Raw genomic sequence first — 21,065 nt, forward strand, 5'->3', positions numbered from 1 at the left:
TCGACAAAAATGTATCTTGATAGTAGTTAATGGCCGTTTCACGACGGTCTTCCGGCGAATGCACCTGATGTTATCAAATCTGCACGTACTTCTTTTTACAGCAAATAGCTTCATTTTATGATTTATTACAGTGTTTTATCGATGGAGGCTCTCTGAAAATATGACAAATCAGGCATATAAGAATTAGTGCATATAAGTGCTAGCTGATGCTGCTAAGAGGACACCTGAACCTGATTTGACCAATTCTGCACTTATCTGTACCCCCTGTGCATCAAATGTGTACCAGATGGCCGTCGTGAAAACGGCTAATATGAATAAATAATCATTTGTCAGACTACCAAAGCACAGATGTAAGGAATGTCCGATAGATACGCTATTTTTCCAGTTACTTTTTTCATTTCGATATACGATTGCACGCCTCACGCTATGCAAAATAATAAAAGAGAAAAGTTTTAAAAGCATATGATCTTTACGTAAGGCAAAGCTGTCGTCAACCCCAACTTCCCACACGCCCCCCACTGTCCATCACTGATACCGAATGAATAGTGATAAAGATGTCAGCTTTACAGGTACCTCAGTTAGATGATGATGCACCGTCTTTACTGAGTTTCACCAGATAGAGCGGCCTTTCCAGTCACATTTTAGGACGCCGATGCACCGTGTACTTGAAAGATGTCGATTGTCTGGGAACAAAATAAATGCGTGAATTAATTCGCCTATTGTAGCGGTTATCGTGGCTCGGGTCGGGGGCGGCACGTAGTAGTGGAATTCGAGAAAAAAAAAACGTCTATAATCATAATGATATTGATTGGGTCATTTTTCTTCATGACCTGAGATGACCTCAGGGACATTGAGGGGTCACAGGTACAATTTGCCGATACCCGCATTTTTATTCCATTTAGTATGAGCGTTTGTCTATGACCATGATCAAAAAGAGGCGTATTTTCATGTTTTGTCAATTTTTATTGTCATATATCTTAAAAGTATCTTTATCCTTTTATTTTCACCACATATCACAACGCATGATAACAAAAGTGGGCCGATCCTGGCTGTAGTGCAATGCCAGGCCAACCCGCGGCAGGGCTGGAGCAAGCTCCAAAAACCCCGCCAAAGTCCAAAAATCAGTTTAATATTCTGGTCCCCATGTAGGGGACGTATCAGATATTAAGCTGATAAGAACAGATTTTTTAGCGTATAGAGCATGTTTTAGCGGCGTGCTTTGTAAAAGAAAGGTAGCCAACCAAAAGCATGTCTATCCCGACCAATGAGCCGCGATCATGTGCAAATACCGGGGGAATGCCCCACAGATACTACACTTTGATCTTAGCCAAAAGGCCGAGAAGCGATACTTAAGCACAACACTTTTAGATACTTATGCAGTTAAGGGATAACTATTAGTACTAGTAACGATGCAGAGCTATAGCGTGAGCGCTAGTGGCCACGGCGAGTGATAAGAGTGGTCCATTATGTTACATTCAAAGTATACGCAGTTTCAGTTTATCCTCACCATGGTAAGTATCTGTAAGCACAAAAGATCGCCAAACTCGAAATAATTTCGAATTAGTGGCTCTCGACCGTGCGTTTGTACACACGCAAATGGAGACGGCGGCGCCGCGCCGACAGTTATCAGTGGTGCGACATCAGATGGCAGCACAGTCGAACACCACGACGTATGGCAGCGCTCTACCCCCCCCCCCCCCCTAGCTCTACCCCCCCCCCCCTAGCTGCATGCAGACAAAAGCATGCATCGCAAAAGTACGTATTGCACATGTACGTCAGCAAAAGTACTGATTAATCATGTACGTAACGAATAAGGCACGTATCGACAAAAATGTATCTTGATAGTAGTTAATGGCCGTTTTCACGACGGTCTATCCGGCGAATGCACCTGATGTGATCAAATCTGCACGTACTTTCTTTTACAGCAAATAGCTTCATTTTATGAATTTATTAGTGTTTTAATCGATGATGCTCTCTGAAAATATGACAAATCAGGCATATAAGAAATTAGTGCATATAAGTGCTAGCTGATAGCTGCTAAGAGGACACACTGAACCTGATTTGACCAATTCTGCACTTTATCTGTACCACCTGTGCATCAAATGTGTACCAGATGGCCGTCGTGAAAACGGCTAATATGAATAAATAAAGCATTTGTCAGGACCTTACCAAAGCACAGATGTAAGGAATGTCGATAGATACTGCTATTTTTCCAGTTACTTTTTTCATTTCGATATACGATTGCACGCCTCACGCTATAGCAAAACTAATAAAAAGAGAAAAGTTTTAAAAGCATATGATGCTTTACGTAAGGCAAAGCTGTCGTCACCCACAACTTCCCACACGCCCCCCACTGTCCATCACTGATACCGAATGAATAGTGATAAAGATGTCAGCTTTACAGGTACCTCAGTTAGATGATGATGCACCGTCTTTACTGAGTTTCACCAGATAGAGCGGCCTTTCCAGTCACATTTTAGGACGCCGATGCACCGTGTACTTGAAAGATGTCGATTGTCTGGGAACAAAATAAATGCGTGAATTAATTCGCCTATTGTAGCGGTTATCGTGGCTCGGGTCGGGGGCGGCACGTAGTAGTGGAATTCGAGAAAAAAAAACGTCTATAATCATAATGATATTGATTGGGTCATTTTTCTTCATGACCTGAGATGACCTCAGGGACATTGAGGGGTCACAGGTACAATTTGCCGATACCCGCATTTTTATTCCATTTAGTATGAGCGTTTGTCTATGACCATGATCAAAAAGAGGCGTATTTTCATGTTTTGTCAATTTTTATTGTCATATATCTTAAAAGTATCTTTATCCTTTTATTTTCACCACATATCACAACGCATGATAACAAAAGTGGGCCGATCCTGGCTGTAGTGCAATGCCAGGCCAACCCGCGGCAGGGCTGGAGCAAGCTCCAAAAACCCCGCCAAAGTCCAAAAATCAGTTTAATATTCTGGTCCCCATGTAGGGGACGTATCAGATATTAAGCTGATAAGAACAGATATTTTAGCGTATAGAGCATGTTTTAGCGGCGTGCTTTGTAAAAGAAAGGTAGCCAACCAAAAGCATGTCTATCCCGACCAGTGAGCCGCGATCATGTGCAAATACCGGGGGAATGCCCCACAGATACTACACTTTGATCTTAGCCAAAAGGCCGAGAAGCGATACTTAAGCACAACACTTTTAGATACTTATGCAGTTAAGGGATAACTATTAGTACTAGTAACGATGCAGAGCTATAGCGTGAGCGCTAGTGGCCACGGCGAGTGATAAGAGTGGTCCATTATGTTACATTCAAAGTATACGCAGTTTCAGTTTATCCTCACCATGGTAAGTATCTGTAAGCACAAAAGATCGCCAAACTCGAAATAATTTCGAATTAGTGGCTCTCGACCGTGCGTTTGTACACACGCAAATGGAGACGGCGGCGCCGCGCCGACAGTTATCAGTGGTGCGACATCAGATGGCAGCACAGTCGAACACCACGACGTATGGCAGCGCTCTACCCCCCCCCCCCCCCCCTAGCTCTACCCCCCCCCTAGCTGCATGCAGACAAAAGCATGCATCGCAAAAGTACGTATTGCACATGTACGTCAGCAAAAGTACTGATTAATCATGTACGTAACGAATAAGGCACGTATCGACAAAAATGTATCTTGATAGTAGTTAATGGCCGTTTTCACGACGGTCTATCCGGCGAATGCACCTGATGTGATCAAATCTGCACGTACTTTCTTTTACAGCAAATAGCTTCATTTTATGAATTTATTACAGTGTTTTAATCGATGATGCTCTCTGAAAATATGACAAATCAGGCATATAAGAAATTAGTGCATATAAGTGCTAGCTGATAGCTGCTAAGAGGACACACTGAACCTGATTTGACCAATTCTGCACTTTATCTGTACCACCTGTGCATCAAATGTGTACCAGATGGCCGTCGTGAAAACGGCTAATATGAATAAATAAAGCATTTGTCAGGACCTTACCAAAGCACAGATGTAAGGAATGTCGATAGATACTGCTATTTTTCCAGTTACTTTTTTCATTTCGATATACGATTGCACGCCTCACGCTATAGCAAAACTAATAAAAAGAGAAAAGTTTTAAAAGCATATGATGCTTTACGTAAGGCAAAGCTGTCGTCACCCACAACTTCCCACACGCCCCCCACTGTCCATCACTGATACCGAATGAATAGTGATAAAGATGTCAGCTTTACAGGTACCTCAGTTAGATGATGATGCACCGTCTTTACTGAGTTTCACCAGATAGAGCGGCCTTTCCAGTCACATTTTAGGACGCCGATGCACCGTGTACTTGAAAGATGTCGATTGTCTGGGAACAAAATAAATGCGTGAATTAATTCGCCTATTGTAGCGGTTATCGTGGCTCGGGTCGGGGGCGGCACGTAGTAGTGGAATTCGAGAAAAAAAAACGTCTATAATCATAATGATATTGATTGGGTCATTTTTCTTCATGACCTGAGATGACCTCAGGGACATTGAGGGGTCACAGGTACAATTTGCCGATACCCGCATTTTTATTCCATTTAGTATGAGCGTTTGTCTATGACCATGATCAAAAAGAGGCGTATTTTCATGTTTTGTCAATTTTTATTGTCATATATCTTAAAAGTATCTTTATCCTTTTATTTTCACCACATATCACAACGCATGATAACAAAAGTGGGCCGATCCTGGCTGTAGTGCAATGCCAGGCCAACCCGCGGCAGGGCTGGAGCAAGCTCCAAAAACCCCGCCAAAGTCCAAAAATCAGTTTAATATTCTGGTCCCCATGTAGGGGACGTATCAGATATTAAGCTGATAAGAACAGATACTACACTTTGATCTTAGCCAAAAGGCCGAGAAGCGATACTTAAGCACAACACTTTTAGATACTTATGCAGTTAAGGGATAACTATTAGTACTAGTAACGATGCAGAGCTATAGCGTGAGCGCTAGTGGCCACGGCGAGTGATAAGAGTGGTCCATTATGTTACATTCAAAGTATACGCAGTTTCAGTTTATCCTCACCATGGTAAGTATCTGTAAGCACAAAAGATCGCCAAACTCGAAATAATTTCGAATTAGTGGCTCTCGACCGTGCGTTTGTACACACGCAAATGGAGACGGCGGCGCCGCGCCGACAGTTATCAGTGGTGCGACATCAGATGGCAGCACAGTCGAACACCACGACGTATGGCAGCGCTCTACCCCCCCCCCCCCTAGCTCTACCCCCCCCCTAGCTGCATGCAGACAAAAGCATGCATCGCAAAAGTACGTATTGCACATGTACGTCAGCAAAAGTACTGATTAATCATGTACGTAACGAATAAGGCACGTATCGACAAAAATGTATCTTGATAGTAGTTAATGGCCGTTTTCACGACGGTCTATCCGGCGAATGCACCTGATGTGATCAAATCTGCACGTACTTTCTTTTACAGCAAATAGCTTCATTTTATGAATTTATTACAGTGTTTTAATCGATGATGCTCTCTGAAAATATGACAAATCAGGCATATAAGAAATTAGTGCATATAAGTGCTAGCTGATAGCTGCTAAGAGGACACACTGAACCTGATTTGACCAATTCTGCACTTTATCTGTACCACCTGTGCATCAAATGTGTACCAGATGGCCGTCGTGAAAACGGCTAATATGAATAAATAAAGCATTTGTCAGGACCTTACCAAAGCACAGATGTAAGGAATGTCGATAGATACTGCTATTTTTCCAGTTACTTTTTTCATTTCGATATACGATTGCACGCCTCACGCTATAGCAAAACTAATAAAAAGAGAAAAGTTTTAAAAGCATATGATGCTTTACGTAAGGCAAAGCTGTCGTCACCCACAACTTCCCACACGCCCCCCACTGTCCATCACTGATACCGAATGAATAGTGATAAAGATGTCAGCTTTACAGGTACCTCAGTTAGATGATGATGCACCGTCTTTACTGAGTTTCACCAGATAGAGCGGCCTTTCCAGTCACATTTTAGGACGCCGATGCACCGTGTACTTGAAAGATGTCGATTGTCTGGGAACAAAATAAATGCGTGAATTAATTCGCCTATTGTAGCGGTTATCGTGGCTCGGGTCGGGGGCGGCACGTAGTAGTGGAATTCGAGAAAAAAAAACGTCTATAATCATAATGATATTGATTGGGTCATTTTTCTTCATGACCTGAGATGACCTCAGGGACATTGAGGGGTCACAGGTACAATTTGCCGATACCCGCATTTTTATTCCATTTAGTATGAGCGTTTGTCTATGACCATGATCAAAAAGAGGCGTATTTTCATGTTTTGTCAATTTTTATTGTCATATATCTTAAAAGTATCTTTATCCTTTTATTTTCACCACATATCACAACGCATGATAACAAAAGTGGGCCGATCCTGGCTGTAGTGCAATGCCAGGCCAACCCGCGGCAGGGCTGGAGCAAGCTCCAAAAACCCCGCCAAAGTCCAAAAATCAGTTTAATATTCTGGTCCCCATGTAGGGGACGTATCAGATATTAAGCTGATAAGAACAGATTTTATTCAAAAAACACATGTTTCAAAAAACATCATCAGAAAGGAGATGATTACAGTGTTGCCCGTAGTGGGGCACGGTCAAGCACGACATAAGGCGAGTCTCCAGGTGTGATTGGAGACTCCAGCCTTCGAAAGCGAGATATGGCACATTGGGTATATACACACTAGAAAAAATAATGAAGAGAACAAAACAAAACAAACTATAATACAAAACAAAATACCCATAGGCCGAAAGACATTGTTACACTTTGGCACTTGGAACATTTATATACAGGCGAAGGTACTTTAGGAAACACAGCGCGCGTTACACTTTGGCACTTGGAACATTTATATACAGGCGAAGGTACTTTAGAAAACACAGCGCGCAGGTCTTGCAAGGCGTCACAAACACATACACACATAAACACTGATGCGGGCCTCGCAGGGCCCAGCGACCCAACGGCCACGCAGGGCCGTGCCGTGCCCGCCCAGGTGACGGGGAGGGGAGGGAGTGGGGGGGGAGGGGCGGCGTCGGCTGCCCGGCCGGTCGGTGAGCAGGGGCGAGGCGCCGCCGGCCGCCAGAAGTGGGCGGCGCCTACTGATACTGGCGGTGGCCCGTGATGTGCTCGATGTACACATCACGTGACCACCGCAGCGTGTCACACACCATCAGGCGGCGCATGAGGCGGGCGTAGGCACGGCTGACGCGGAGCCGGCGCAGCACCGCCTCGTTGCCCCGCCACCACGTGCCCAGCGGGCCAACCACCAGAGCAACGACGCTGGCCTCCTTACCCGCTGCTCGCAGCTCCGCGACAAGGGGCGCGTACTTGCGCACCTTGGCGTCGCTGGCGGCTTGCAGGGCCTCGGGGCCGTTCTCGAAGGCCACCGTGACGTCGGCGAGCACGACGGTGGCGCCGCCGTCACGAGTGACCACCAGGTCGGGGCGCAGCGTGGACTGCACGCCCGGCACCTGTCGGTTTACTCGGACGTCGACTCCGTCCCGCCGGACCGCGTTCGCCAGGCGAGCCAGGAGAGCGTCGTGGCGCCGCTGGTAGGCCACGCTGTGCCGCTGCATGCAGTGACACAGCACGTGGGGCAGGGTCTCGCTGGCGTGTCCACAGCGCCGGCAGCGCTGGTCCCCCGGCGCAGCGCCGTGGCGGGCCCCGTTTAGAGGCACCAGCCCCAGGCGCGCTCGGTGGACAAAGCGCCACTCGGCGAACCGGGTGTAATCACCACTATACATGTAGTGGCTGCTGATGCGCTGGTCGGCCACACAGCGCATCACCTTGCCCTGATGGGGCTTGGTGTGCAGGCGGGCCGCGGCGGCGCGGCGGACGGCGTCCCGGAGCAGCGCGGCCGTCTTGCCGCGCGGCAGCGGCTCGCCGTCCAGCGTCAGAGACAGCTGGCCGTCGGCCGCCTGCCAGCGTATCCCGACCAGCTTGGCCAGCGCTTTGGTGGCGACACGCGCCCGGCTGAACCGGGTCGCGACGTCACCGCCGTCACGCATGGCCTCGCCGTTCAGGTAGCCGGCGACCTGCGCTGCGGTGGGAGGGGCGGAGAGGCGGCGGCGCACGCACTCTGTCAGCTGGTCCTCGGCAGTCGTCCTCACAGCCCCGTCCGGGGAGGTGAGCAGCTGCCAGGTGGAAGCCACCAGCAGCATGTCCGCCTCCACGGCCAGCTCCGTAAGGCCGACACAGCCCTGCGCCACGCCAGAGTACAAGTACTCAGCGCTGGCACGGGAGGGCAGGTTCAGGATGCCCTTCACCCGCCACCGAATTGCAGCGTCCAGACTGCGCAGCGCCGTCTTGGGAAGGAGGCCGAGCCGGAGACAGTGCGTCAGCCGCGGCATGACGCAGGAGCGGAGGGCGTCCAGCTTCTGCCACGGGGCGAGAGCGCTGTCCGTCACCCGCTCAGCGGCACGCCGCGCGTCGTCCAGCACCTCGGTCGGCGGGCAGGAGAGGCGGGAGTGGCCGACGGGCCGGCCCAGGTATCGGTACGAGCCGCCCTCCCCCACCACTGGCAGCGGCTGGCCGCACAGCTGAGCGGGGGGCGGGGCCGGGCCGATCGACAGCAGGCCGGACTTGCGCGGGTTAGGATGGAGGCCGCACCAGGCGCACACATCCTCCAGCGCAGTCAGCGCGCTCTCCAGGGCCGGGTGGTCTCGGCAGAGCAGCGCCACGTCGTCGGCAAAGGCGAGCGCCTCGACGCCGTCAATCCCGTTCAGGGCGCGTACAAGCGGCTCCATGGCAAGGGCGAACAGGACGCCGCTCAGCGGACAGCCCTGACGCACGCCTCGCACGACTGGTGCCGGCTCGGACACGCCCTGCGCCGTGGCGTAGACGGTAGTGGTGCCGTCATAGATACTCTGCAGGGCGAGCAGCACCTCAGGCTCGAGGCCCAGGCGCGCCAGCACGTCCCACAGGTAACTATGCGACAGGCTTCCGAATGCGTTTGTCAGGTCGACAAAGCAAACGTGCAGCTCACCGCCGGCCGCTCGCCGAGAGGCAGTCAGTGCACTCTGGAGTATGAAGTTGTGCTCCAATACTCCGTCATAGTGCCGGAAGCCTTTCTGTCCTGGGGACAGGAGGTCTTCCCCTTCCGCCCAACGGGAGAGCCGGTCGGCCCACAGACCGGCGTACACTTTGGCGATCGTGCTGATGAGGGCGATGGGTCGCCAGCACGACGGGTCGTCGGCGTCGCCCCCCTTGTGGATGAGCACCGTGCTGCTCTTGCCCCACTCGCCCGGCACCCGCCGGTGGCTCTTGCACACGTTGTATGCCAGAGTCAGCAGGCGGGCGCCGGGGTCGAGGGCACGCCACGCCACATAGCGCAGCCCGTCAGGGCCGGGCGCCGTGTTGGCGGCGGAGCGCAGGCGCTGCCACACCTCGTCCTCAGTGAAGGGCCGGGTCAGCCCGTCGCATTGATTGGCTTCCCCGAGCTCCGGTACACAGGGCGGGCGGGCGTCCCAGTCCACGGGAGGGTCGGCCGTGGGAGACGGAGAGAAATGAGAGCGAATAGCGGCGGGGTCCAGCGAGCACCGCGGGCCGTCCTCAGCCAGCACCTCCCTCATAGCACGGGCTCGGTTGGTGCGGTAGAGGCGCTGCAGCCGGCTTGCCTCGGCCGGGTCGTACTGCGGTGGGCGGTACTGGCGGCGTCGGTCGGCCGGCGGCGGCGGCGGCGGCGGCGCGGCGCCCTCCGCCGGGGGAGCCGGGACGGGGTTGGGTCCGGGGGGTGGGGCCGGCGCAGCGGCCGGGCGGCCGGCCGGGTCGGGCCGTCGGGGCGGGTCGCGGCGGAGGCGCTGCCGGTCAGGCGGCGGCTGGCGGCGGCGGCGGTCCGTCTCCTCCGCGCGCTTAGCGTGGTAGGCTTCGTTCCGCCGGCTCGCCTCGGCCACCATCGCGGTCAGCACCTCCTCGCAAGCCGCCCACTCGGCGTCGGCAGCTAGTAGGTGCTCAAGTCGAGGAAGGAAGAGCCTCTGGAGCTCGGTAAGCTCGGGCTCCTGGGCCTGGGGTTGGGCTCGGGCAGACGCGGCGCCTCCCCGGCCGCGACCACGGCCACGGCCAGCACGGGAGCGTGAGGCCGGGGCCGCCGCCTCGGCCGGGGGAGCGCCGGCCGGCGGGGTGGGCGGGGGAGCGTCGGGTCCCGGGGTGGGCGGGGGAGCATCGGGTCGCAGGGTGGGCTGGGGCGGGGGCGTCACCTCCTGGGGCGGGTCGCGGCGGTCGCTTACCGTGGTTGTCACGTCGTTTCTCACTTCGGCACGTCGCTGGCCGCCACCTCGTCCTCCCCGCCCGCGCCGTCCGCCGCGCTGTCGCGGGGCGGGCGCGGCCGCAGTCCGTCCGGTTGATGGAGGCGGCGGGCGCCGTGCCGGCAGGTCCCGCTCCTGCGGCGACCGCCGCGCGTCTGGCGGCGCTCTCTCCGGCGGCCGGCGAGAGGGCGGCGATTCCCGCTGCGGTGGTGGCGGCGGCGGCCCGGGCGGCGGCCGGCGCGACACTGGCGGGCTCCGCGGCGGCGGCGCTGTCCCAGGGGGCAGCGCGGGCGGAGCCGCCCGCGCGGGGCCGGCGTCCGCGAGTGGCGGAGCGGCCTCAGGCACCACGTGGCCCGAGCGGCGGCGCTCCGCTCGGCGCCTGGCTCGGTAGCGGCGGCGGCGCGCCGCCCGGCCCGGAGACGCGGCCGGCCCGCTGCCAGCAGTTGATGTCGAGTCTGACGAGCTTGAGCCAGGCGGCAGGTACAGCGTGGGCGCTGGGGACGGCGAGTCGGGCGATGAGTCCGAGCTGTCGGCCGACGGCTCCCTCCTCGCGCCGACGCCGGGGCCGCGCAGCCAGAACCACGAAGACGTCAGGTTGGGCGAGCGGCGGCCCCGGCGCGGTGTCGTAATCGACGCGCCGCCGACACAGTCAACTCCGTCAGAACGAGGGCGCGGGACCGGAGACGCCGACGAGGGGGGCCGCACCAGTGTTGTCCCGGCGACACACGGGGTCGGCTGCACCAGTGCGGACCCCGCTGGCTCCGTCGCGGGCGGCACGGGAGACACTAGCACAAGGCACGTCGGCACCGACTCGCGCGGCGTCGATTCTCGCGGCACTGCGGCGTCTGGGAGGCTCGCGGGCGGCACTGTCGCGTCGGAGGCACTCGCGGGCGGCACTGTCGCGTCGGAGGCACTCGCGGGCGGCACTGACACGTTGTCACTCACACGTTCCGCTCGGTGCGGCGACAGGGCGTCCACAGGGCCGCCGTCACAGGCGGCAAGATCCTCGTGTAACGGCGGCGATTCAGCTGTCTTAGATGATGAGTCCGGCGACGGCGAGGTCTCTGGGAACACCAGAGGCGGCGACCGCGGCGGCTGCGACGGCTGGGTCGGCGACCACCACCGCTCGGGCAGCGGCCCAGGCGACAGCAGCGGCGAGAGCCGATCTTCCTCGGGCGCCGGCGGCGGTGTCCGCTCCCGTGGCGGCGTCGGTGTCGGCTCCCGTGGTGGCGTCGGTGTCGACCCCGGTGATGGCGTCGGTGTCGGCTCCGGCGGCGGCGGCGGCGTCGGCTCCGGCGGCGGCGACGGACGGCTCTGGCCAGGTGGCGGCGGCGGAGGGCTCAGCGACAGGTCCATTTCCGGGCTCGTCGGTGTCGCCGGTCTTGCAGGGGCGCCGGCGGCGGGGGCCGTCTCCGCACGGAGCCGCGCCAGCGCAGCGGCCCAGTCGGTGGGCTGCGGCGGGGCGGGCGGCGGCCGGCGCGGGCAGCGGGCGCGGTGGTTGAGCACGCCACGGCGAGTCGTGAACCACTTCCGGCACCAGTGGCACTCCTGCCGGAACGCCGACGCCGCGTCCGGGACCGGGCGGTTCAGAGGGCCGAGGGGGCATCTGTGGGCCGAAACTTTACGGGCAAGTTTGGCTCCACAGGCCGCACAGCGCCACTCCGACCCGGTCACCGACAGTCCGGGGTGGAAGTCCGTCCGAAGGTGTCGCAGCAGGCTGTGGCGGACGGCAGTCTGCGCCTGGTTCGCGTATGACCGCGGACAGCCCGCCACAGGGCAGCACACGTGCAGCGGCAGCGGGCTGGGCAGCACGAGCAGCTGGCCCTCGAGCCACGGCTGCTGCAGAGCTGCCGGGCCCGGCGAGGGAGAAGAGGCGCCTGCGGCGGGCACCCGGCCAGACGAGGCCGGAGGTGACACCATCTCCAAGCAGGAGAGGTGGCGCCCAGCAGGGCAAGGAAAGGATTTGGCAAAGAAGGAATAAGCGGGACCTAGCCCTTACCCCGACATCCGCCTCTCCTGTCGCCGCACAATGTGGAGGGGAAGTTCCGTGAGCGGGCCAGAGTCGCCGGGGCAGGTACTAGGTCAAGGATGGGGCACGCTCTCGCCAATTAAGCTGATAAGAACAGATACTACACTTTGATCTTAGCCAAAAGGCCGAGAAGCGATACTTAAGCACAACACTTTTAGATACTTATGCAGTTAAGGGATAACTATTAGTACTAGTAACGATGCAGAGCTATAGCGTGAGCGCTAGTGGCCACGGCGAGTGATAAGAGTGGTCCATTATGTTACATTCAAAGTATACGCAGTTTCAGTTTATCCTCACCATGGTAAGTATCTGTAAGCACAAAAGATCGCCAAACTCGAAATAATTTCGAATTAGTGGCTCTCGACCGTGCGTTTGTACACACGCAAATGGAGACGGCGGCGCCGCGCCGACAGTTATCAGTGGTGCGACATCAGATGGCAGCACAGTCGAACACCACGACGTATGGCAGCGCTCTACCCCCCCCCCCCCCTAGCTCTACCCCCCCCTAGCTGCATGCAGACAAAAGCATGCATCGCAAAAGTACGTATTGCACATGTACGTCAGCAAAAGTACTGATTAATCATGTACGTAACGAATAAGGCACGTATCGACAAAAATGTATCTTGATAGTAGTTAATGGCCGTTTTCACGACGGTCTATCCGGCGAATGCACCTGATGTGATCAAATCTGCACGTACTTTCTTTTACAGCAAATAGCTTCATTTTATGAATTTATTACAGTGTTTTAATCGATGATGCTCTCTGAAAATATGACAAATCAGGCATATAAGAAATTAGTGCATATAAGTGCTAGCTGATAGCTGCTAAGAGGACACACTGAACCTGATTTGACCAATTCTGCACTTTATCTGTACCACCTGTGCATCAAATGTGTACCAGATGGCCGTCGTGAAAACGGCTAATATGAATAAATAAAGCATTTGTCAGGACCTTACCAAAGCACAGATGTAAGGAATGTCGATAGATACTGCTATTTTTCCAGTTACTTTTTTCATTTCGATATACGATTGCACGCCTCACGCTATAGCAAAACTAATAAAAAGAGAAAAGTTTTAAAAGCATATGATGCTTTACGTAAGGCAAAGCTGTCGTCACCCACAACTTCCCACACGCCCCCCACTGTCCATCACTGATACCGAATGAATAGTGATAAAGATGTCAGCTTTACAGGTACCTCAGTTAGATGATGATGCACCGTCTTTACTGAGTTTCACCAGATAGAGCGGCCTTTCCAGTCACATTTTAGGACGCCGATGCACCGTGTACTTGAAAGATGTCGATTGTCTGGGAACAAAATAAATGCGTGAATTAATTCGCCTATTGTAGCGGTTATCGTGGCTCGGGTCGGGGGCGGCACGTAGTAGTGGAATTCGAGAAAAAAAAACGTCTATAATCATAATGATATTGATTGGGTCATTTTTCTTCATGACCTGAGATGACCTCAGGGACATTGAGGGGTCACAGGTACAATTTGCCGATACCCGCATTTTTATTCCATTTAGTATGAGCGTTTGTCTATGACCATGATCAAAAAGAGGCGTATTTTCATGTTTTGTCAATTTTTATTGTCATATATCTTAAAAGTATCTTTATCCTTTTATTTTCACCACATATCACAACGCATGATAACAAAAGTGGGCCGATCCTGGCTGTAGTGCAATGCCAGGCCAACCCGCGGCAGGGCTGGAGCAAGCTCCAAAAACCCCGCCAAAGTCCAAAAATCAGTTTAATATTCTGGTCCCCATGTAGGGGACGTATCAGATATTAAGCTGATAAGAACAGATTTTTTAGCGTATAGAGCATGTTTTAGCGGCGTGCTTTGTAAAAAAAAGGTAGCCAACCAAAAGCATGTCTATCCCGACCAATGAGCCGCGATCATGTGCAAATACCGGGGGAATGCCCCACAGATACTACACTTTGATCTTAGCCAAAAGGCCGAGAAGCGATACTTAAGCACAACACTTTTAGATACTTATGCAGTTAAGGGATAACTATTAGTACTAGTAACGATGCAGAGCTATAGCGTGAGCGCTAGTGGCCACGGCGAGTGATAAGAGTGGTCCATTATGTTACATTCAAAGTATACGCAGTTTCAGTTTATCCTCACCATGGTAAGTATCTGTAAGCACAAAAGATCGCCAAACTCGAAATAATTTCGAATTAGTGGCTCTCGACCGTGCGTTTGTACACACGCAAATGGAGACGGCGGCGCCGCGCCGACAGTTATCAGTGGTGCGACATCAGATGGCAGCACAGTCGAACACCACGACGTATGGCAGCGCTCTACCCCCCCCCCCCCTAGCTCTACCCCCCCCCCCCCCTAGCTGCATGCAGACAAAAGCATGCATCGCAAAAGTACGTATTGCACATGTACGTCAGCAAAAGTACTGATTAATCATGTACGTAACGAATAAGGCACGTATCGACAAAAATGTATCTTGATAGTAGTTAATGGCCGTTTTCACGACGGTCTATCCGGCGAATGCACCTGATGTGATCAAATCTGCACGTACTTTCTTTTACAGCAAATAGCTTCATTTTATGAATTTATTACAGTGTTTTAATCGATGATGCTCTCTGAAAATATGACAAATCAGGCATATAAGAAATTAGTGCATATAAGTGCTAGCTGATAGCTGCTAAGAGGACACACTGAACCTGATTTGACCAATTCTGCACTTTATCTGTACCACCTGTGCATCAAATGTGTACCAGATGGCCGTCGTGAAAACGGCTAATATGAATAAATAAAGCATTTGTCAGGACCTTACCAAAGCACAGATGTAAGGAATGTCGATAGATACTGCTATTTTTCCAGTTACTTTTTTCATTTCGATATACGATTGCACGCCTCACGCTATAGCAAAACTAATAAAAAGAGAAAAGTTTTAAAAGCATATGATGCTTTACGTAAGGCAAAGCTGTCGTCACCCACAACTTCCCACACGCCCCCCACTGTCCATCACTGATACCGAATGAATAGTGATAAAGATGTCAGCTTTACAGGTACCTCAGTTAGATGATGATGCACCGTCTTTACTGAGTTTCACCAGATAGAGCGGCCTTTCCAGTCACATTTTAGGACGCCGATGCACCGTGTACTTGAAAGATGTCGATTGTCTGGGAACAAAATAAATGCGTGAATTAATTCGCCTATTGTAGCGGTTATCGTGGCTCGGGTCGGGGGCGGCACGTAGTAGTGGAATTCGAGAAAAAAAAAACGTCTATAATCATAATGATATTGATTGGGTCATTTTTCTTCATGACCTGAGATGACCTCAGGGACATTGAGGGGTCACAGGTACAATTTGCCGATACCCGCATTTTTATTCCATTTAGTATGAGCGTTTGTCTATGACCATGATCAAAAAGAGGCGTATTTTCATGTTTTGTCAATTTTTATTGTCATATATCTTAAAAGTATCTTTATCCTTTTATTTTCACCACATATCACAACGCATGATAACAAAAGTGGGCCGATCCTGGCTGTAGTGCAATGCCAGGCCAACCCGCGGCAGGGCTGGAGCAAGCTCCAAAAACCCCGCCAAAGTCCAAAAATCAGTTTAATATTCTGGTCCCCATGTAGGGGACGTATCAGATATTAAGCTGATAAGAACAGATACTACACTTTGATCTTAGCCAAAAGGCCGAGAAGCGATACTTAAGCACAACACTTTTAGATACTTATGCAGTTAAGGGATAACTATTAGTACTAGTAACGATGCAGAGCTATAGCGTGAGCGCTAGTGGCCACGGCGAGTGATAAGAGTGGTCCATTATGTTACATTCAAAGTATACGCAGTTTCAGTTTATCCTCACCATGGTAAGTATCTGTAAGCACAAAAGATCGCCAAACTCGAAATAATTTCGAATTAGTGGCTCTCGACCGTGCGTTTGTACACACGCAAATGGAGACGGCGGCGCCGCGCCGACAGTTATCAGTGGTGCGACATCAGATGGCAGCACAGTCGAACACCACGACGTATGGCAGCGCTCTACCCCCCCCCCCCCTAGCTCTACCCCCCCCCCCCCTAGCTGCATGCAGACAAAAGCATGCATCGCAAAAGTACGTATTGCACATGTACGTCAGCAAAAGTACTGATTAATCATGTACGTAACGAATAAGGCACGTATCGACAAAAATGTATCTTGATAGTAGTTAATGGCCGTTTTCACGACGGTCTATCCGGCGAATGCACCTGATGTGATCAAATCTGCACGTACTTTCTTTTACAGCAAATAGCTTCATTTTATGAATTTATTAGTGTTTTAATCGATGATGCTCTCTGAAAATATGACAAATCAGGCATATAAGAAATTAGTGCATATAAGTGCTAGCTGATAGCTGCTAAGAGGACACACTGAACCTGATTTGACCAATTCTGCACTTTATCTGTACCACCTGTGCATCAAATGTGTACCAGATGGCCGTCGTGAAAACGGCTAATATGAATAAATAAAGCATTTGTCAGGACCTTACCAAAGCACAGATGTAAGGAATGTCGATAGATACTGCTATTTTTCCAGTTACTTTTTTCATTTCGATATACGATTGCACGCCTCACGCTATAGCAAAACTAATAAAAAGAGAAAAGTTTTAAAAGCATATGATGCTTTACGTAAGGCAAAGCTGTCGTCACCCACAACTTCCCACACGCCCCCCACTGTCCATCACTGATACCGAATGAATAGTGATAAAGATGTCAGCTTTACAGGTACCTCAGTTAGATGATGATGCACCGTCTTTACTGAGTTTCACCAGATAGAGCGGCCTTTCCAGTCACATTTTAGGACGCCGATGCACCGTGTACTTGAAAGATGTCGATTGTCTGGGAACAAAATAAATGCGTGAATTAATTCGCCTATTGTAGCGGTTATCGTGGCTCGGGTCGGGGGCGGCACGTAGTAGTGGAATTCGAGAAAAAAAAACGTCTATAATCATAATGATATTGATTGGGTCATTTTTCTTCATGACCTGAGATGACCTCAGGGACATTGAGGGGTCACAGGTACAATTTGCCGATACCCGCATTTTTATTCCATTTAGTATGAGCGTTTGTCTATGACCATGATCAAAAAGAGGCGTATTTTCATGTTTTGTCAATTTTTATTGTCATATATCTTAAAAGTATCTTTATCCTTTTATTTTCACCACATATCACAACGCATGATAACAAAAGTGGGCCGATCCTGGCTGTAGTGCAATGCCAGGCCAACCCGCGGCAGGGCTGGAGCAAGCTCCAAAAACCCCGCCAAAGTCCAAAAATCAGTTTAATATTCTGGTCCCCATGTAGGGGACGTATCAGATATTAAGCTGATAAGAACAGATACTACACTTTGATCTTAGCCAAAAGGCCGAGAAGCGATACTTAAGCACAACACTTTTAGATACTTATGCAGTTAAGGGATAACTATTAGTACTAGTAACGATGCAGAGCTATAGCGTGAGCGCTAGTGGCCACGGCGAGTGATAAGAGTGGTCCATTATGTTACATTCAAAGTATACGCAGTTTCAGTTTATCCTCACCATGGTAAGTATCTGTAAGCACAAAAGATCGCCAAACTCGAAATAATTTCGAATTAGTGGCTCTCGACCGTGCGTTTGTACACACGCAAATGGAGACGGCGGCGCCGCGCCGACAGTTATCAGTGGTGCGACATCAGATGGCAGCACAGTCGAACACCACGACGTATGGCAGCGCTCTACCCCCCCCCCCCCCCCTAGCTCTACCCCCCCCCCTAGCTGCATGCAGACAAAAGCATGCATCGCAAAAGTACGTATTGCACATGTACGTCAGCAAAAGTACTGATTAATCATGTACGTAACGAATAAGGCACGTATCGACAAAAATGTATCTTGATAGTAGTTAATGGCCGTTTTCACGACGGTCTATCCGGCGAATGCACCTGATGTGATCAAATCTGCACGTACTTTCTTTTACAGCAAATAGCTTCATTTTATGAATTTATTACAGTGTTTTAATCGATGATGCTCTCTGAAAATATGACAAATCAGGCATATAAGAAATTAGTGCATATAAGTGCTAGCTGATAGCTGCTAAGAGGACACACTGAACCTGATTTGACCAATTCTGCACTTTATCTGTACCACCTGTGCATCAAATGTGTACCAGATGGCCGTCGTGAAAACGGCTAATATGAATAAATAAAGCATTTGTCAGGACCTTACCAAAGCACAGATGTAAGGAATGTCGATAGATACTGCTATTTTTCCAGTTACTTTTTTCATTTCGATATACGATTGCACGCCTCACGCTATAGCAAAACTAATAAAAAGAGAAAAGTTTTAAAAGCATATGATGCTTTACGTAAGGCAAAGCTGTCGTCACCCACAACTTCCCACACGCCCCCCACTGTCCATCACTGATACCGAATGAATAGTGATAAAGATGTCAGCTTTACAGGTACCTCAGTTAGATGATGATGCACCGTCTTTACTGAGTTTCACCAGATAGAGCGGCCTTTCCAGTCACATTTTAGGACGCCGATGCACCGTGTACTTGAAAGATGTCGATTGTCTGGGAACAAAATAAATGCGTGAATTAATTCGCCTATTGTAGCGGTTATCGTGGCTCGGGTCGGGGGCGGCACGTAGTAGTGGAATTCGAGAAAAAAAAACGTCTATAATCATAATGATATTGATTGGGTCATTTTTCTTCATGACCTGAGATGACCTCAGGGACATTGAGGGGTCACAGGTACAATTTGCCGATACCCGCATTTTTATTCCATTTAGTATGAGCGTTTGTCTATGACCATGATCAAAAAGAGGCGTATTTTCATGTTTTGTCAATTTTTATTGTCATATATCTTAAAAGTATCTTTATCCTTTTATTTTCACCACATATCACAACGCATGATAACAAAAGTGGGCCGATCCTGGCTGTAGTGCAATGCCAGGCCAACCCGCGGCAGGGCTGGAGCAAGCTCCAAAAACCCCGCCAAAGTCCAAAAATCAGTTTAATATTCTGGTCCCCATGTAGGGGACGTATCAGATATTAAGCTGATAAGAACAGATACTACACTTTGATCTTAGCCAAAAGGCCGAGAAGCGATACTTAAGCACAACACTTTTAGATACTTATGCAGTTAAGGGATAACTATTAGTACTAGTAACGATGCAGAGCTATAGCGTGAGCGCTAGTGGCCACGGCGAGTGATAAGAGTGGTCCATTATGTTACATTCAAAGTATACGCAGTTTCAGTTTATCCTCACCATGGTAAGTATCTGTAAGCACAAAAGATCGCCAAACTCGAAATAATTTCGAATTAGTGGCTCTCGACCGTGCGTTTGTACACACGCAAATGGAGACGGCGGCGCCGCGCCGACAGTTATCAGTGGTGCGACATCAGATGGCAGCACAGTCGAACACCACGACGTATGGCAGCGCTCTACCCCCCCCCCTAGCTCTACCCCCCCCCCCTAGCTGCATGCAGACAAAAGCATGCATCGCAAAAGTACGTATTGCACATGTACGTCAGCAAAAGTACTGATTAATCATGTACGTAACGAATAAGGCACGTATCGACAAAAATGTATCTTGATAGTAGTTAATGGCCGTTTTCACGACGGTCTATCCGGCGAATGCACCTGATGTGATCAAATCTGCACGTACTTTCTTTTACAGCAAATAGCTTCATTTTATGAATTTATTACAGTGTTTTAATCGATGATGCTCTCTGAAAATATGACAAATCAGGCATATAAGAAATTAGTGCATATAAGTGCTAGCTGATAGCTGCTAAGAGGACACACTGAACCTGATTTGACCAATTCTGCACTTTATCTGTACCACCTGTGCATCAAATGTGTACCAGATGGCCGTCGTGAAAACGGCTAATATGAATAAATAAAGCATTTGTCGGACCTTACCAAAGCACAGATGTAAGGAATGTCGATAGATACTGCTATTTTTCCAGTTACTTTTTTCATTTCGATATACGATTGCACGCCTCACGCTATAGCAAAACTAATAAAAAGAGAAAAGTTTTAAAAGCATATGATGCTTTACGTAAGGCAAAGCTGTCGTCACCCACAACTTCCCACACCCCCCACTGTCCATCACTGATACCGAATGAATAGTGATAAGATGTCAGCTTTACAGGTACCTCAGTTAGATGATGATTGCACCGTCTTTACTGAGTTTCACCAGATAGAGCGGCCTTTCCAGTCACATTTTAGGACGCCGATGCACCGTGTACTTGAAAGATGTCGATTGTCTGGGAACAAAATAATGCGTGAATTAATTCGCCTATTGTAGCGGTTATCGTGGCTCGGGTCGGGGGCGGCACGTAGTAGTGGAATTCGAGAAAAAAAACGTCTATAATCATAAGATTGATTGGGTCATTTTTCTTCATGACCTGATGACCTCAGGGACATTGAGGGGTCACAGGTACAATTTGCCGATACCCGCATTTTATTCCATTAGTATGAGCGTTGTCTATGACCATGATCAAAAAGAGGCGTATTTTCATGTTTGTCAATTTTTATTGTCATATATCTTAAAAGTATCTTTATCCTTTTATTTTCACCACATATCACAACGCATGATAACAAAAGTGGGCCGATCCTGGCTGTAGTGCAATGCCAGGCCAACCCGCGGCAGGGCTGGAGCAAGCTCCAAAAACCCCCAAAGTCCAAAAATCAGTTTAATATTCTGGTCCCCATGTAGGGGACGTATCAGATATTAAGCTGATAAGAAACAGTACTACACT

General features: G+C 50.6%; 5 non-coding genes and 8 pseudogenes across 5 annotated transcripts; all 13 read right to left on the reverse strand.

The window, feature by feature from the left end:
• Nucleotides 1–1,029: 1,029 nt before the first annotated feature.
• Nucleotides 1,030–1,207, reverse strand: LOC122377269 (annotated as a pseudogene).
• A 20-nt stretch (nt 1,208–1,227) lies between these two features.
• LOC122377275 lies at nt 1,228–1,347 on the reverse strand (annotated as a pseudogene).
• A 1,516-nt stretch (nt 1,348–2,863) lies between these two features.
• On the reverse strand, nt 2,864–3,041 carry LOC122377268 (annotated as a pseudogene).
• Nucleotides 3,042–3,061: 20 nt separating this feature from the next.
• LOC122377276 lies at nt 3,062–3,181 on the reverse strand (annotated as a pseudogene).
• Nucleotides 3,182–4,698: 1,517 nt separating this feature from the next.
• Nucleotides 4,699–4,891, reverse strand: LOC122377267. The gene has a single exon (XR_006255830.1). It is a non-coding gene; the product is annotated as a U2 spliceosomal RNA (small nuclear RNA).
• A 1,513-nt stretch (nt 4,892–6,404) lies between these two features.
• Nucleotides 6,405–6,605, reverse strand: LOC122377280. Its single transcript, XR_006255835.1, has one exon. It is a non-coding gene; the product is annotated as a U2 spliceosomal RNA (small nuclear RNA).
• Nucleotides 6,606–12,317: 5,712 nt separating this feature from the next.
• Nucleotides 12,318–12,445, reverse strand: LOC122377272 (annotated as a pseudogene).
• A 1,513-nt stretch (nt 12,446–13,958) lies between these two features.
• LOC122377270 lies at nt 13,959–14,136 on the reverse strand (annotated as a pseudogene).
• A 20-nt stretch (nt 14,137–14,156) lies between these two features.
• On the reverse strand, nt 14,157–14,276 carry LOC122377273 (annotated as a pseudogene).
• Nucleotides 14,277–15,795: 1,519 nt separating this feature from the next.
• On the reverse strand, nt 15,796–15,988 carry LOC122377277. Its single transcript, XR_006255832.1, has one exon. It is a non-coding gene; the product is annotated as a U2 spliceosomal RNA (small nuclear RNA).
• A 1,515-nt stretch (nt 15,989–17,503) lies between these two features.
• Nucleotides 17,504–17,696, reverse strand: LOC122377278. The gene has a single exon (XR_006255833.1). It is a non-coding gene; the product is annotated as a U2 spliceosomal RNA (small nuclear RNA).
• A 1,517-nt stretch (nt 17,697–19,213) lies between these two features.
• LOC122377279 lies at nt 19,214–19,406 on the reverse strand. The gene has a single exon (XR_006255834.1). It is a non-coding gene; the product is annotated as a U2 spliceosomal RNA (small nuclear RNA).
• A 1,498-nt stretch (nt 19,407–20,904) lies between these two features.
• Nucleotides 20,905–21,065, reverse strand: LOC122377271 (annotated as a pseudogene; the record flags this gene model as incomplete).

Source organism: Amphibalanus amphitrite, unplaced genomic scaffold (assembly GCF_019059575.1).
Source record: "Amphibalanus amphitrite isolate SeventyFive unplaced genomic scaffold, NRLGWU_Aamphi_draft 002687F_arrow, whole genome shotgun sequence".
Classification (NCBI taxonomy): Eukaryota; Metazoa; Arthropoda; class Thecostraca; order Balanomorpha; family Balanidae; genus Amphibalanus; species Amphibalanus amphitrite.